Source organism: Mus musculus, chromosome 11, assembly GCF_000001635.26.
Source record: "Mus musculus strain C57BL/6J chromosome 11, GRCm38.p6 C57BL/6J".
Classification (NCBI taxonomy): domain Eukaryota; kingdom Metazoa; phylum Chordata; class Mammalia; order Rodentia; family Muridae; genus Mus; species Mus musculus.
Window position 1 is genome coordinate 60,650,532 of NC_000077.6, and position 13,979 is coordinate 60,664,510.

The window sequence follows — 13,979 nt, forward strand, 5'->3', positions numbered from 1 at the left end:
TCCACATACACACAAAAAAAAAAATATAGCCTTAAAGTAAGAGTTGCCTGGGCAGACTAAGTGTTAAGAAATTTGCGGAATATATTGCCCCCATTCTACAATGATTAAATGGAAGGAGATGGCAGAGGCAGTGTGTTAGAACCTGGAATCTCAGACAGGAATGGATCATATGGCCCCAGTCCCTGCAACCTGAAAGCCACCCTCCCAGTAGTTGTACCCAATCTGAGTCTAAGGCTTGCTCACAGCCACAGGTAGCTATCCTAGAGCCAGGGAACCAGAGAGAGCTGAACAGGAAAGGACACTTGCTGCCAAGTCTGATGATCTGAGTTTGGTCCCAGAACCCCAAGGAAAAGGTAGGAGAAAGAAAGCTGAGTCCACCAAGTTGTCTGTATGTGCCTCACTCCCACATCATACATGTATGCATATACAGGTGCACTCATGTGCATACACTAGGTAGAATCAATAAAATGCTTTTTTTTCCCCGTTGATGGAAGGGACTTTATTTGATCTCAGGGTCACTCCAGCTATGACCTCATCTTCATTTGACCTTGGTTTGGGGGCACAGGTTGTTGGTATGGCCCCACTTCTTGCAGCAGTCGACTGCACGAGGGTGCAGGCATGTGTAGCACTTGCAGCAGATCATCTTGTTACTTGTCCTTCTGGGCAAGCTGACACTGGCAGGGCTCAAGGATGCCACCTCGCAGACGCAGCACCAGGTACAAGGTGGAATGGTTCTGGATGTAGTATGTATTAGTCAGGGTTCTCTAGAGTCACAGAACTTATGGACAGTCTCTAGATAGTAAAGGAATTTATTGATGACTTACAGTCGGCAGCCCAATTCCTTACAATTGTTCAGTCGCAGCTGTGAATGGAAGTCCAAGGATCTAGCAGTTACTCAGTCTCACACGGCAAGCAGGCGAAGGAGCAAGAGCAAGAGCTAGACTCCCTTCTTCCAATGTCCTTATATTGTCTCCAGCAGAAGGTGTAGCCCAGATTAAAGGTGTGTCCCACCACACCTTTAATCCCAGACGAAAGGCGTAGCCCAGATTAAAGGTGTGTTCCTTAAACTCGGAGATTCAATCTTCTGGAATCCATAGCCACTATGGCTTAAGATCTTCAAACCAAGATCCAGATAAGGATCTCCAAGCCTCCAGATAAGGGTCACTGGTGAGCCTTCCAATTCCGGATTGTAGTCATTCCAAATATAGTCAAGTTGACAACCAGGAATAACCACTACAATCCACCCCTTGTCAACTTGACACAAATAATATCTCATGTTCACATGAAACAATAACAAGGTTGTAAATACGCCTAACATGATATAACTATTCCTCGTACAATCGCAAACGCATTTGTAAATTTACAATGGGCATTCATATTACTTTATAATCCTCGTTTCTGCAACTGGTTACGTGGCCTTAATTGGTATTTATAACTACCTTCCTCTACTACCCATTCTGTATTTCCTTCTCCTTCAGCCAGCACCTCAGCAGGTCTTGGCTCTTTTCCTGGAGGATTGACCCATACCTTCATTCCTGATGGGTCTGCGTCCTTTGTCATCCTGCTTGGATTAGGCTGTTGTAGTTTCCCATTGACTTTAATCACAGGACATGGTAGTACTAAGAGACGCCCTAAGGGATCTCCTGCACTCCAGACATAATCTTGCTTACCACCATTGTGAAGAGGTAATCCAATTTCCCCATGGTAATCTGGATCTATCACCCCTCCTAACACTGTTATTCCTTTTTTAGCCTGTTGGTTTAAGGGCATTAGAAGCCCAAAATGACCAGGGGGAAGTCTGAGCTTCCAGTTCAATGAAATGTTTGTTGTAGCTCCTGGTAGGAGCACTCCCCTCTCTGGAGCCAAAACTTCTAAGCCAGCAGAACCTAGAGTTATGGGGACAGGAAACAAAAATTTTCCTAGAGGGTCACTAGGAGTGATAGTAAGTGGAACTATTCCGTTTTCCACCCCTTGATTCCTGGACCCATGAATCCTGGCTATGGGTGAAACTGTACCATATATCGAGCGCTGATTCAAAGCATATACTGCCTTCTGAAGAACTCTGCCCCAGCCTTCCAAGCTGTTACCACCTAATTGGCGCTGTAACTGCGTCTTCAAAAGGCCATTCCATCTTTCTATCAGCCCAGCTGCTTCAGGATGATGGGGAATGTGGTAAGACCAGTGAATTCCATGATCGTGGGCCCACTGTCGTACTTCTCTGGCTGTGAAATGAGTTCCTTGGTCAGAAGCAATACTGTGTGGAATACCATGACGATAGATGAGGCATTCTGTCAGTCCGTGAATGGTGGTTTTAGCAGAGGCATTACGTGCAGGAAAGGCAAATCCATAACCAGAATAAGTATCTACTCCAGTAAGAACAAAACGCTGTCCTTTCCACGAAGGAAGTGGTCCAATGTAGTCAACCTGCCACCAGGTTGCTGGCTGGTCACCTCGAGGAATGGTGCCATATCTGGGGCTCAGTGTTGGTTTCTGCTGTTGGCAGATCTGGCAATCAGCAGCAGCTGTAGCCAGGTCAGCCTTGGTGAGTGGAAGCCCATGTTGCTGAGCCCAAGCATAACCTCCATCTCGACCACCATGGCCACTTTGTTCATGTGCCCATTGAGCAATGACAGGGATGGCTGGGGAGAGAGGCTGATTGTCCACAGAACGGGTCATCTTATCCACTTGATTATTGAACTCCTCCTCAGCTGAAGTCACCTTTTGGTGAGCATTTACATGGGACACAAATATCTTCACATCCTTTGCCCATTTGGAGAGATCTATCCACATACTTCTTCCCCAGATGTCTTTCTCACCAATTTTCCAATTGTGATCTTTCCAAGTCCCTGACCATCCAGCCAATCCATTGGCTACAGCCCATGAGTCAGTGTATAATCGTACATCTGGCCATTTCTTCTTGCAAACAAACTGTAATACCATGTGTACTGCCCGAAGTTCTGCCCACTGTGAAGATTTCCCTTCACCTGTGTCTTTCAAGGTTGTCCCAGAAAGGGGTTGTAATGCTGCAGCTGTCCACTTCTGGGTGGTGCCTGCATAACGTGCAGAGCCATCAGTAAACCAGGCTCTAGTCTTCTCCTCTTCGGTCAGTTGATCATAGGGAACACCCCATGAGGCTATAGGTGCATGCTTGGCAGCAGATGGCATTGTAACAGGAGTAGAAACCATAGGCATTTGAGCAACTTCTTCATGTAACTTGCTTGTGCCTTCAGGACCTGCTCTGGCCCGATCACGTATATACCACTTCCATTTGATAATAGACTGCTGCTGTGCACGTCCCACTTTATGACTTGCAGGGTCTGATAGTACCCAGCTCATGATGGGTAGTTCAGGTCGCATAGTGACTTGGTGTCCTATTGTCAGACGTTCAGTTTCCACTAAGGCCCAATAGCAGGCCAAGAGCTGTTTTTCAAAGGGAGAATAGTTGTCTGCAGATGATGGTAGAGCTTTGCTCCAAAATCCCAAAGGCCTTTTCTGTGATTCACCTACAGGGGCCTGCCAGAGGCTCCAAACAGCATCTCTATCAGCCACAGACACCTCAAGTACCATCGGATCTGCTGGGTCATATGGTCCAAGTGGTAGAGCAGCCTGCACAGCAGCCTGGACCTGTTGAAGGGCCTTCTCCTGTTCCAGGCCCCACACAAAGCTAGCAGCTTTCCGAGTCACTTGGTAAATAGGCCTAAGTAACACACCCAAGTGAGGGATGTGTTGTCTCCAGAATCCAAATAGACCCACTAAACGTTGTGCTTCTTTCTTGGTTGTAGGAGGGGCCAGGTGCAATAACTTATCTTTCACCTTAGAAGGAATATCTCTGCATGCCCCACACCACTGGACTCCTAAGAATTTCACTGAGGTAGATGGTCCTTGAATTTTGGTTGGATTTATTTCCCATCCTCTGATACGCATATGTGTTACCAATGAGTCCAAAGTGGTTGCTACTTCCTGCTCACTTGGTCCAATCAGCATAATGTCATCAATATAGTGCACCAATGTGATATTTTGTGGAAGATCCAAACGATCAAGATCCCTTCTAACTAAATTATGACACAGGGCAGGAGAGTTAATATATCCTTGAGGCAAAACTGTGAAGGTATACTGTTGGCCTTGCCAACTGAAAGCAAATTGCTTCTGGTGGTCCTTATGGACAGGTACTGAGAAGAAGGCATTTGCCAGATCAATAGCCGCATACCAGGTGCCAGGAGATGTGTTAATTTGCTCAAGTAAGGAAACTACATCTGGTACAGCAGCTGCAATTGGAGTTACTACCTGATTTAGTTTTCGGTAATCAACTGTCATTCTCCATGATCCATCTGTTTTCTGCACTGGCCAGATAGGAGAGTTAAATGGAGATGTGGTGGGAACCACCACCCCTGCATCTTTCAAGTCCTTGATAGTGGCAGTAATTTCTGCAATTCCTCCAGGAATACGATACTGTTTTTGATTCACTATTTTCTTTGGCAGAGGCAACTCTAAAGGCTTCCATTTGGCCTTTCCAACCATAATAGCCCTCACTCTACAGTTCAGGGAACCAATATGAGAATTCTGCCAATTTCTGAGTATATCTATCCCAATTATACATTCTGGAACTGGGGAAATCACCACAGGATGTGTCCGGGGACCTACTGGACCTACTGTGAGTCGGACATCAGTCAAAACTCCATTAATCACCTGCCCTCCATAAGCCCCTACTTTAACTGGAGGGCCACAATGTTTCTTGGGATCCCCTGGGATCAGTGTCAACTCAGAACCAGTATCCAGCAGACCCCGAAAAGTCTGATTATTTCCTTTTCCCCAGTGTACAGTTACCCTTGTAAAAGGCCGTAGGTCCCTCTGGGGAAGAACTGGAGAAAGGGTAACAGCAAAACCTTTGAGTGTCTTATCAAGATCCTTCCTCAGAGGAACCTGGCCACCCCTTCATTCAAGGGGTTCCGGATCTGCAAACTGTCTCAAGTCTGGAAATTGATTCACTGGCCGAGATTGCTGTTTACCACGATCTAATGTAGCCTTTCTTTCATTTGTTTGAGAATTTTTCTGCTTATACAGATCAAACAAATATGCAGTAGGCTTCCTATGTATTTCATTCCTGGAAACACCATGATTGATTAGCCAGTACCAAAGGTCCAAGCGAGTCATGCCATTATAAATTTCACCTCTCCTGTGCTGACCATTACTGGGTATGTTATTATAAACATTCTTTTGTCTACGCTGTCCATTATAATAACTAGGATCACCTTGTCTCCGGCGATTCAATGCTGCCACCTGGCCCTTGTTACCTCGGGATCCAACTAAACCCAGTGAATTTAATTCATCTAATTGAGCAGAAGCATCTCCAATGCTAAGATCTGGCACAAGGAAAAGGGAAAGAACAAAACCCTTCAAATGTGCTGGTGCCCCTCTCACCAATTTGCGTCTTATAGAGCTGGTGAAAGGCATATCTTCTGGACCTTCCCATTGTGGACAATTATGCTTTACACAATATATCCACTCTAGCATTGCAATTTCCCTAAGTCTTAAAATCCCTTCATCAACACTAAGCCACGGAATATCAGGCATCTCCAAGTCATTTCCAGTAGGCCATCTTTTGATAAACACCTCAGCCAACCATTCAAACAAACTTTTGACACCTTTTTTAACTATGCGAGCTTCCGTATTAAACCTAGAATCTCTACTCAGAGGACCCATGTCAATAAACTCAGCCTGCTCTAGTTTTATGTTCCTTCCACCCTTATCCCACACCCTTAAAATCCATTCCCACACATATTCACCAGGTTTCTGCTTGAATGAATTAGCAAACTCATTAAGCTCCTTAGTAGTGTAGCGAATTTCCTCATGGACTATACTTTCTACCTCCCCTCTAGGAGCCTGTTTTGCTTTGAGTCTGGTTACAGGTCTAGAAGAAACTATTGGTGGGCCGTGAGCAGACTCTGCAAAATTAATTTCCTCATGTGGGGAAGGCATTATTTCAAGAGGTGGGGCTGAGGGTACTACTTCCTCAGGTGGGGCAAACCCTTGAGAATCTGAGGATTCAAAATTCTCAGCTTCAACATGGTCTTCCCACACATCCCCGTCCCATGTTGTAGGATCCCATTCTTTGCCAATTAGGGCCCTTACTTTAACTGTCGACACACTCTGAGGCTGAGACTTGAATTTTCTCTGTAGTTCAGCCAACCTTACAATGAGAGTTTCTGTTTGATTTTCTGCAACTTGAGCTCTATTGCTACAAGAGAGAAGATTCTCCTCAAGGACACACTTAGCAACTTTTAGATCGTTTACTTGTGTCTGGAGCCTTTCGATTTTATCACACAACTCCTTCCTTTCATTCATCATTTTTTCCACAGATACTAAGAGCAGCCAGCCAGTAAAATCATTTTTCGATTTTTTCCCCATCTTGTAGAAAGCTTTGTGCACTGAATCACCTAATTCATTAAGAAAATCAAGGGCATTAGCTTCTTTAAGTTCGGAATATAGTTTCAACCATGGGTCTTCAAAATTCTCTGAGCTCCCAGGAGGGAGAGAATCTGGAGAGGTTTCAATATTTGAAAGTGCTGGTGGATCAACAAGCCAATTCCAGTATTTTAAAAGATTCATCCTTGTACTTCTGTTACTCTAGAACCACCCCACTTCTGGTACCAACTTCTGTATTAGTCAGGGTTCTCTAGAGTCACAGAACTTATGGACAGTCTCTAGATAGTAAAGGAATTTATTGATGACTTACAGTCGGCAGCCCAATTCCTTACAATTGTTCAGTCGCAGCTGTGAATGGAAGTCCAAGGATCTAGCAGTTACTCAGTCTCACACGGCAAGCAGGCGAAGGAGCAAGAGCAAGAGCTAGACTCCCTTCTTCCAATGTCCTTATATTGTCTCCAGCAGAAGGTGTAGCCCAGATTAAAGGTGTGTCCCACCACACCTTTAATCCCAGATGAAAGGCGTAGCCCAGATTAAAGGTGTGTTCCTTAAACTCGGAGATTCAATCTTCTGGAATCCATAGCCACTATGGCTTAAGATCTTCAAACCAAGATCCAGATAAGGATATCCAATCCTCCAGATAAGGGTCACTGGTGAGCCTTCCAATTCCGGATTGTAGTCATTCCAAATATAGTCAAGTTGACAACCAGGAATAACCACTACATAGTAGTTGGAAAGGGTGCGTCCATCCTGCAGCTGTTTGCCGGCAAATACCAGCCTCTGCTGGTCAACTGGGATGCCTTCCTTGTCTTGGATCTTGACCTTGACATTCTTGATGGTGTCACTGGGCTCCACCTCAAAAGTGATGGTCTTGCCTGTCAGGGTCTTCACGAAGATCTGCATGTTGGCCTCTGCCAATTGGCCTCCTAGTGGAAGAGAAAATGAACTGTTTTAAAGGAAGAGCTCATACCAATATCCATGGTCAGGCCTGTGTCAAGGTGAGTCCTACCTCAGGTGAAGGATGAAGGAAGTCATTATCTTTGACTTTTTATTTTTTAACTTGTATTTATTATCTATTATATGTAAATACACTGTAGCTGTTGTCTTCAGACACCCCAGAAGAGGGAGTCATCTTGTTATGGAAATTGTGAGCCTTCATGTGGTTGCTGGGATCTGAACTCAGGACCTTCAGAAGAGCAGTCATTGCCCCTAAGCACTCAGCCATCTCTCCAGCCCTTGACCTGTTCTTTATTGGCAGTCTCAGGATGTATTCCAGTCTAGCTGGGACTCAACATCCCCCTTGGCCTGTTCCTTCTGAGAGCCTGTTTTCTCCTCTGAAAAATGGACTCAGAGGGGATGACCCACCCCATCCTTTCTTCCCTAGTCAGCCCCTGGATGGAATATGCCAGTGCATAGGGTGTGTCAGCCTATCTGCATTCCTGCAAGAATCAGGGACTCACTGCTGCCCTATGACCAGCCTAGCTGATTCCTCTCCTGGTATCCTTCTCTCTCTCATCACTTAGCTTCTTTCTAAGCCCTCCCAACCCTGCCTAGATCTCCTGCAGGTATTTAGACCTGCCGAGCACCCAGACACCACCGAGAAGAAGCTGCCAGTAGGTTTGGGTGCTCCTGGTTGTTTGAGGCTCTCCTTTCACCCTCCCTGCTCCCTGGGACTTCCTTTTTTCCCTTTACAATCATTCTCACCTCTTCCATTTGCAGGGATGTAGACCAAGGAGACATTGGACCAAGTGTCTGCCCTTTCTTCCACTTACTTTTTTTTTTTTTTTTAAGCTAGCTTACCTGAGGAACATCTCCAATGTGGTGTTTTGAGATGGCTTAGCTGTTAAGAGCACTGACTACTCTTACAGAAGTACTGATTTCAATTTCTAGCAACCACATGGTGGCTCAAAACCATGTGTAATGGTTTTTAATGCCTTCTTGTGGTGTTTCTAAAGACAGCTACAGTGTACTCATATACATGATATAAACAATATTTTTAAAAAAACATTTAATATGGGGATCTAGAGAAAGGACTAAAGGAGATTGAAGCCCCATAGAATTAAGAACACTATGAACCAAGCAGTGCTCCCAGAGCTCCCAGGGATTAAACCATCAACCAAAGAATACAAATGGAGGGACCCATGGCTCCAGCTGCATATGTAGCAGATGATAGCCTTGTTGAACATCAATGAAAGGAGAGGCCCTTGGGCCTGAAAATGCTGGATACCCAGTGTAGGGGAATACATGGATAGGGAATTGGGAATGGGTGGGTTGGTAAGCATGGAGAGGGAGAAGGGGATAGGGAATTTTCAGAGGGGAAACAAGGAAAGGGGATAGACAACATTTGAAACTTAAATAAAGAAAATATCTAAGAAAAAACATTTAATACCACTGGGGGAAATATTTAAGAATTGCACCATCCCACACTATACCCAGCTACTCTCTGCCCTTGGTCTCTCCTGCTCTAGGTTAGCCCCAAGGGGTGGTCTTCCCAGCTCTGGTTTGCTTTCCTCAGAGCCACTTTTACCTATTCAGCCATCTACCCCCTGTGGCAAGGTTGTCAGAAATCCCCTTAACACAGTAAATCAAATCTCTAGAAGCTTAGAAATAATCAGTCAGATTTATATATCAATACATTCTCAATTCACAAGATGACTACACCATCATTTCAGAGCCAGCTGATACTGATACAAGCTGCCCACCTAGATTAGACAAGTCACCCCAATGATTTTATCTTTTGTGATATTCATAGACACCTGTGGCTATTTAAGCCACTCAGGATCTGGATCATCTTCCTCTTCCTCCATTGTCCTGTCTCTGAAACTCTTAGCTCCACCTCCCCTTTCCCTGTCCAATCACAGCCTTCTGATTGTACTAAAAGTGAAATTAATTGAGGAAAAAAATTCTGCTACATAGTACCATACCCAGTCCTTTTAGGTTGCATTCAGTTCTTTATTTATAGCAGGAAAGCATTCTACCAATCCAGCTATGTACCCAGCCCTTCTCCTTTTCTGTGTGTATCAGATTTCCTCTCTATAGTCTAACTGGCCTGGAAATCACTATGTAGCACAGCCTGACCTTGAATTTGCAGTAATCCTCTTGCCTCAGTTTCCAGGTACTACCAAGCTACCATAACTCATTTGTATGTTATATAGTTGTTTGTCTGATTTAGTTTAGTTGTTACTAAATAGGACTAGAGAGATGGCTCACTGGTTGGAATACTTCATGCTGTGGGGCAGTGGTGGTGCACACCTTTAATCCCAACACTTGGGAAGCAGAGACAGTCAGATTTCTGAGTTTGATACCAGGCTGGTTTACAGAGTGAGTTCCAGGACAGCGAAGGCTATACAGAGAAACCCTGTCTCAAAAATAAATAAATAAACAAACAAAAAACAAACAAACAAATAAATAAATGCTTCATGCCTAGTGTGCGGGCTCATACCTTTTAAACCCAGTACTCAGTAGGCAGAAGCTTACTGAATTCTGTTAGGTTGAGGCCATCCAAAGGTACATGATAGAACCCTATCTCAAAAATGAAATGAAATATAACCAGGCATTGTTGACAAGTCTATAACCCCATCCCTTAGAAGAAGGCTGAGGCAAGAGAATTGCTGTGAGTTCAAAGCCTCTCAGGCTACAAGGCAAGAGCCCATCTCAAAAACAAAAACAAACAAGTGGGTCTGGACCATACAGAATTGCATTTGCCTCTGCATCATGGTCAAAGGTGTTCCACAGCACACATCTAGATCCTCTCTCTCTCCCCCTACCTCTCCACCACCCTCTCCCTCTCTTTCCCTCCCCATCTTCCTTTATCCCTCCACCTCATCCCTCCTTCCATACATTTTTATTTGCTATGCCCGTAAGATCAGCTTCAATTTTTTTTTAAGATTTATTTCATGTATTATGTATGTACACTGTTGCTGTCTTCAGACACACCAGAAGAGGGCATCAGATCCTATTTCAGATGGTTGTGAGCCACCACATGGTTGCTGGGAATTAAACCCAGGACCACTGTTCTCTTAACTTTTGAGCCATCTCTCCAGGCCAGCATCAAATTCCTGATTCAAGAGGCCCTCCTGTCTCCACTTCCTAAGTGCACAGGAGAGAAGGCACTTACCACATCTTTTTCTTTCCTTTTATAGGAATGTATTCAATTTAAAGAAAGAGCTTTCTAGCTCACAAATCAAGACACAGCCCATTGTGATGGGGAAGACCAGAAAGTCAGAGCCTGGGCAGCTGGTTATGTTTGTGTTTCTAGTCAGAATATGAAAGCAATGAACGTAGGCTTCCCAGATTTAAAAATCCACTAAAGAGGGGCTGCCTAGCTGGCTTAATGGTCAATAGCACTGGCTGCTCTTCCAGAGAGGTACTGAGTTCAATTCCCAGCAACCAGGTATTAGTCAGGGTTCTCTAGAGTCACAGAACTTATGGCTTAGCCTCTATATAGTAAAAGAATTTGTTGATAACTTACAGTCAGCAGTCCAACTCCCAACAATGGTCAGCTGCAGCTGTGAATGGAAGTCCAAGGATCTAGCAGTTGCTCAGTCCAACAAGGCAGCAGGCTTGGGGAGAGAGAGAGTGAATCTTCCTTCTTCCAATGTCCTTATATGGGCTCCAGCAGAAGGTGTAGCCCAGATTACAGGTGTGTGCCACCATACCGTTAATCCCAGATGACCTTGGAATTCAGAGATCACCCTCCCTTAATCTTCTGGTACTCATAGCCACTATGCCTTAAGATCTCCATACCAAGATCCAGGCCAGAAACTTCTCTCTCCAGCCTCCAGATTAGAATCACTGGGGAGCCTTCCATTTCTGGATTGTAGTTCATTCCAGATACAGTCAAGTTGACAACCAGGAATAGCCACTACAAACCACATGGTGGCTCATGACCATCTATAAGGGCATCTGATGCCCTCTTATAGCATGCAGTTGTGCATGCAGCAAAGAACCCACACTTGAGAGAGAGAGAAAGATAGAGAGAATGAGAGAAGTGGGAGAGCAAGAGAGAGAGAGAATGAGAGGAAGTAGGAGAGGGAGAGAAAGACAGAGTAAGAGAGAGAAATGAGAACATATTTTTAAAAAGATTGACTTATTTATTATGGATACAGCTTTCTGCCTGCATGTATCCTGCAGGGCACAAAGGCATAAGACTCATCATGGGTGGTTGTGATCCACCATGTGTTTTCTGCGAATTGAACTCAGGACCTCTGGAACCCCAGACAGGTCTCTTAAACTCTGAGCCATCTCTTCAGCCAAAGAAGATTTATTTACAAAAAAAAAAAAAACCATACTGAAGTTAAAATTTGCCAACATGTAGCCAAAATGGGCAGCTCTCTTCAGGCAAAGAACATTTATTTAAAAAAAAAAAAAACATACTGAAGTTAAATTTTGCCAGCATTTAGGCAAAATGGGCAGCCTGGTCAACACAATGAGTTCCAGGGTAGCCAGGCTGCACAGAGAAGCCCTGCCTCCAAAGGAAAAAAAAAAAAACCCACAAAATTTATTTGTAAAAATTATGATTGTATTGGCTAATATTATGTCAACTGAACACAGAATTTCTCTGAAAGGAGTAAATTTCCCTGAGAAAAAATGCAGCCAGGTAGTGGTAGCACAAGCCTTTAATCCTAGCACTTGGGGGGCCGAGGCAGGCGGATTTCTGTGTTCCAGGCCAGCCTGGTCAACAAAGTGAGTTCCAGGACAGCCAGGATGTGCAAGAAACCCTGTATTGAAAGAACCAAAAGAAAAAAATCCTCTTTAAGATCCTGCTTGAGGGCATTTTTAAATTAATTTTCTTACTATTTTCTTATTAGTGATTAATGGAGGGGGGCCCTGTCTGTTATGGGTGGTGCCATCCCTGGCACAAATTCCTGGGTTCTATAAGAAAACAGATCCAGGCCTGGTGGGAAACACCTTTAATTCCAGCACTCAAGAGGCAGAGGCAGGGGGGCTGGTGAGATGGCTCAGTGATTAAGAGCACTGACTGCTCTTCCAAAGGTCTTGAGTTCAATTCCCAGCAGCCGCATGGTGGCTCACAACCATCTGTAAGGAAATCTGATGGCCTCTTTTGGAGTGTCTGAAGATAGGTACAGTGTACTTACATATAATAAATAAATAAATATTTTTAAAAAAAAAAGAGGCAGAGGCTGGCAGATCTCTTAGTTCAAAGCCAGCCTGGTCTACAGAGTAAGTTCCATGACATAGAGAAAACCTGTCTCAGAAAACCAGAAAGGAAGAAGGAAAGAAAGAAAGAAAGAAAGAAAGAAAGAAAGAAAGAAAGAAAGAAAGGAAGGAAGGAAGGAAGAAAGAAAGAGAAAAGAAAGAAAAAGAAAAAAGAAAACAGGTTGAGCCAGCCATGAGGAGGAAGCCAGTAAACAGCATCCCTCCAGGGACCCTGCATCAGCTCCTGCCTCCAAGTTCCTGCCCTGCTTGAGCTCATGCCCTCACTGCTCTTGGTGATGAACTGTTTGTTATATGGGACTGTGAGGAAGAGGAACCCTCTCCTCCCCAAGGCCCTTTTGGTCATAGTGTTTCATCACAGCAATAGTGACCCTGACTAAGATGGGGATGTAGCTCAGTTGGTAGAGAGCTCACCTAGCAGGCCCTGAGTTCTGAATTTGATCCCTCATGCTGTGCACAGTGTGTGTCTTGGTGGTGGTGCATGCTTACAGTCCTGCAGCAGGGAGGTCGCTGAAGGCAGATCAAGAGGGAAGTTGGGCAGGCTGTCTGGAGAAACCTGTGTTAAAAGACTGGCCTTGTTGTTCCAGAAAGAAAAACAGGAGTGAAGCAGTCCAGAAAGGCAAGCTCTTTCTGTGAAATGGGTACACTGTGGTGGCCACTGGCTTTCATCTCCACTGCAAGGGGGAATGTGGCATTTCCTGAGAGTCTAATCCTGGTTGACTTCTTTGGAAAGCTGTGGAAAGGAGATGAAGGAGCTGACAGGGTGAGACCTGTCAGGGACGCCTGGCTGTCCCAATGCAGCTCTTCCTTTGTGTAAATGAAGGGTTTGCCCTCTTGTTTGATTTTTCCCCCTAATTTTTATGTGCATAGGTATTTTGTGTGCCTGTTTGTCTTCTTATTACACTGTGTCCAAGGAGGCTGAAAGAGGGTGTCAGATTCCCTTTAAGTGGAGTTACAGTGCCACCATGTAGACACAGGGAATCAGGTCTCATCTCTCCAGCCCTGGGAATTGCAATCTTTTCATCTCCTCCACCTGGTAAAACCCTTGTTCATACAAGGCATGGAGAGATGGTGCAGTGGTTCAGAGCACTGGCCTCTCTCTTCCAGTGCTCTTCCAGGGAACTTGAGTTCAGTTCCCAGAGACCACTTCAGTCAGCTGACAACTACCTGCAACTCTACTTCCAAAGGATCCCATGCTGTCTTCTGGTGTGAAGGGCACCTACATATATTTGGAAGGTGTGGGTTCATGCACACATTCTCAGACACACATCACTCATAGTAGACATAAATCTTAAAAATAATAAATTTTTGGCAGAAAAGCTTACAGAGTGGGAGGGTATGTTGTATATTAGTCCTTGGTAGGCTAGCGAATTTTTTCT

General features: G+C 44.6%; 1 pseudogene; it reads right to left on the reverse strand.

Annotated features, from left to right (window-relative positions):
- Positions 1 to 538: 538 nt before the first annotated feature.
- Gm12619 lies at positions 539 to 10,924 on the reverse strand (annotated as a pseudogene).
- Positions 10,925 to 13,979: the final 3,055 nt, after the last annotated feature.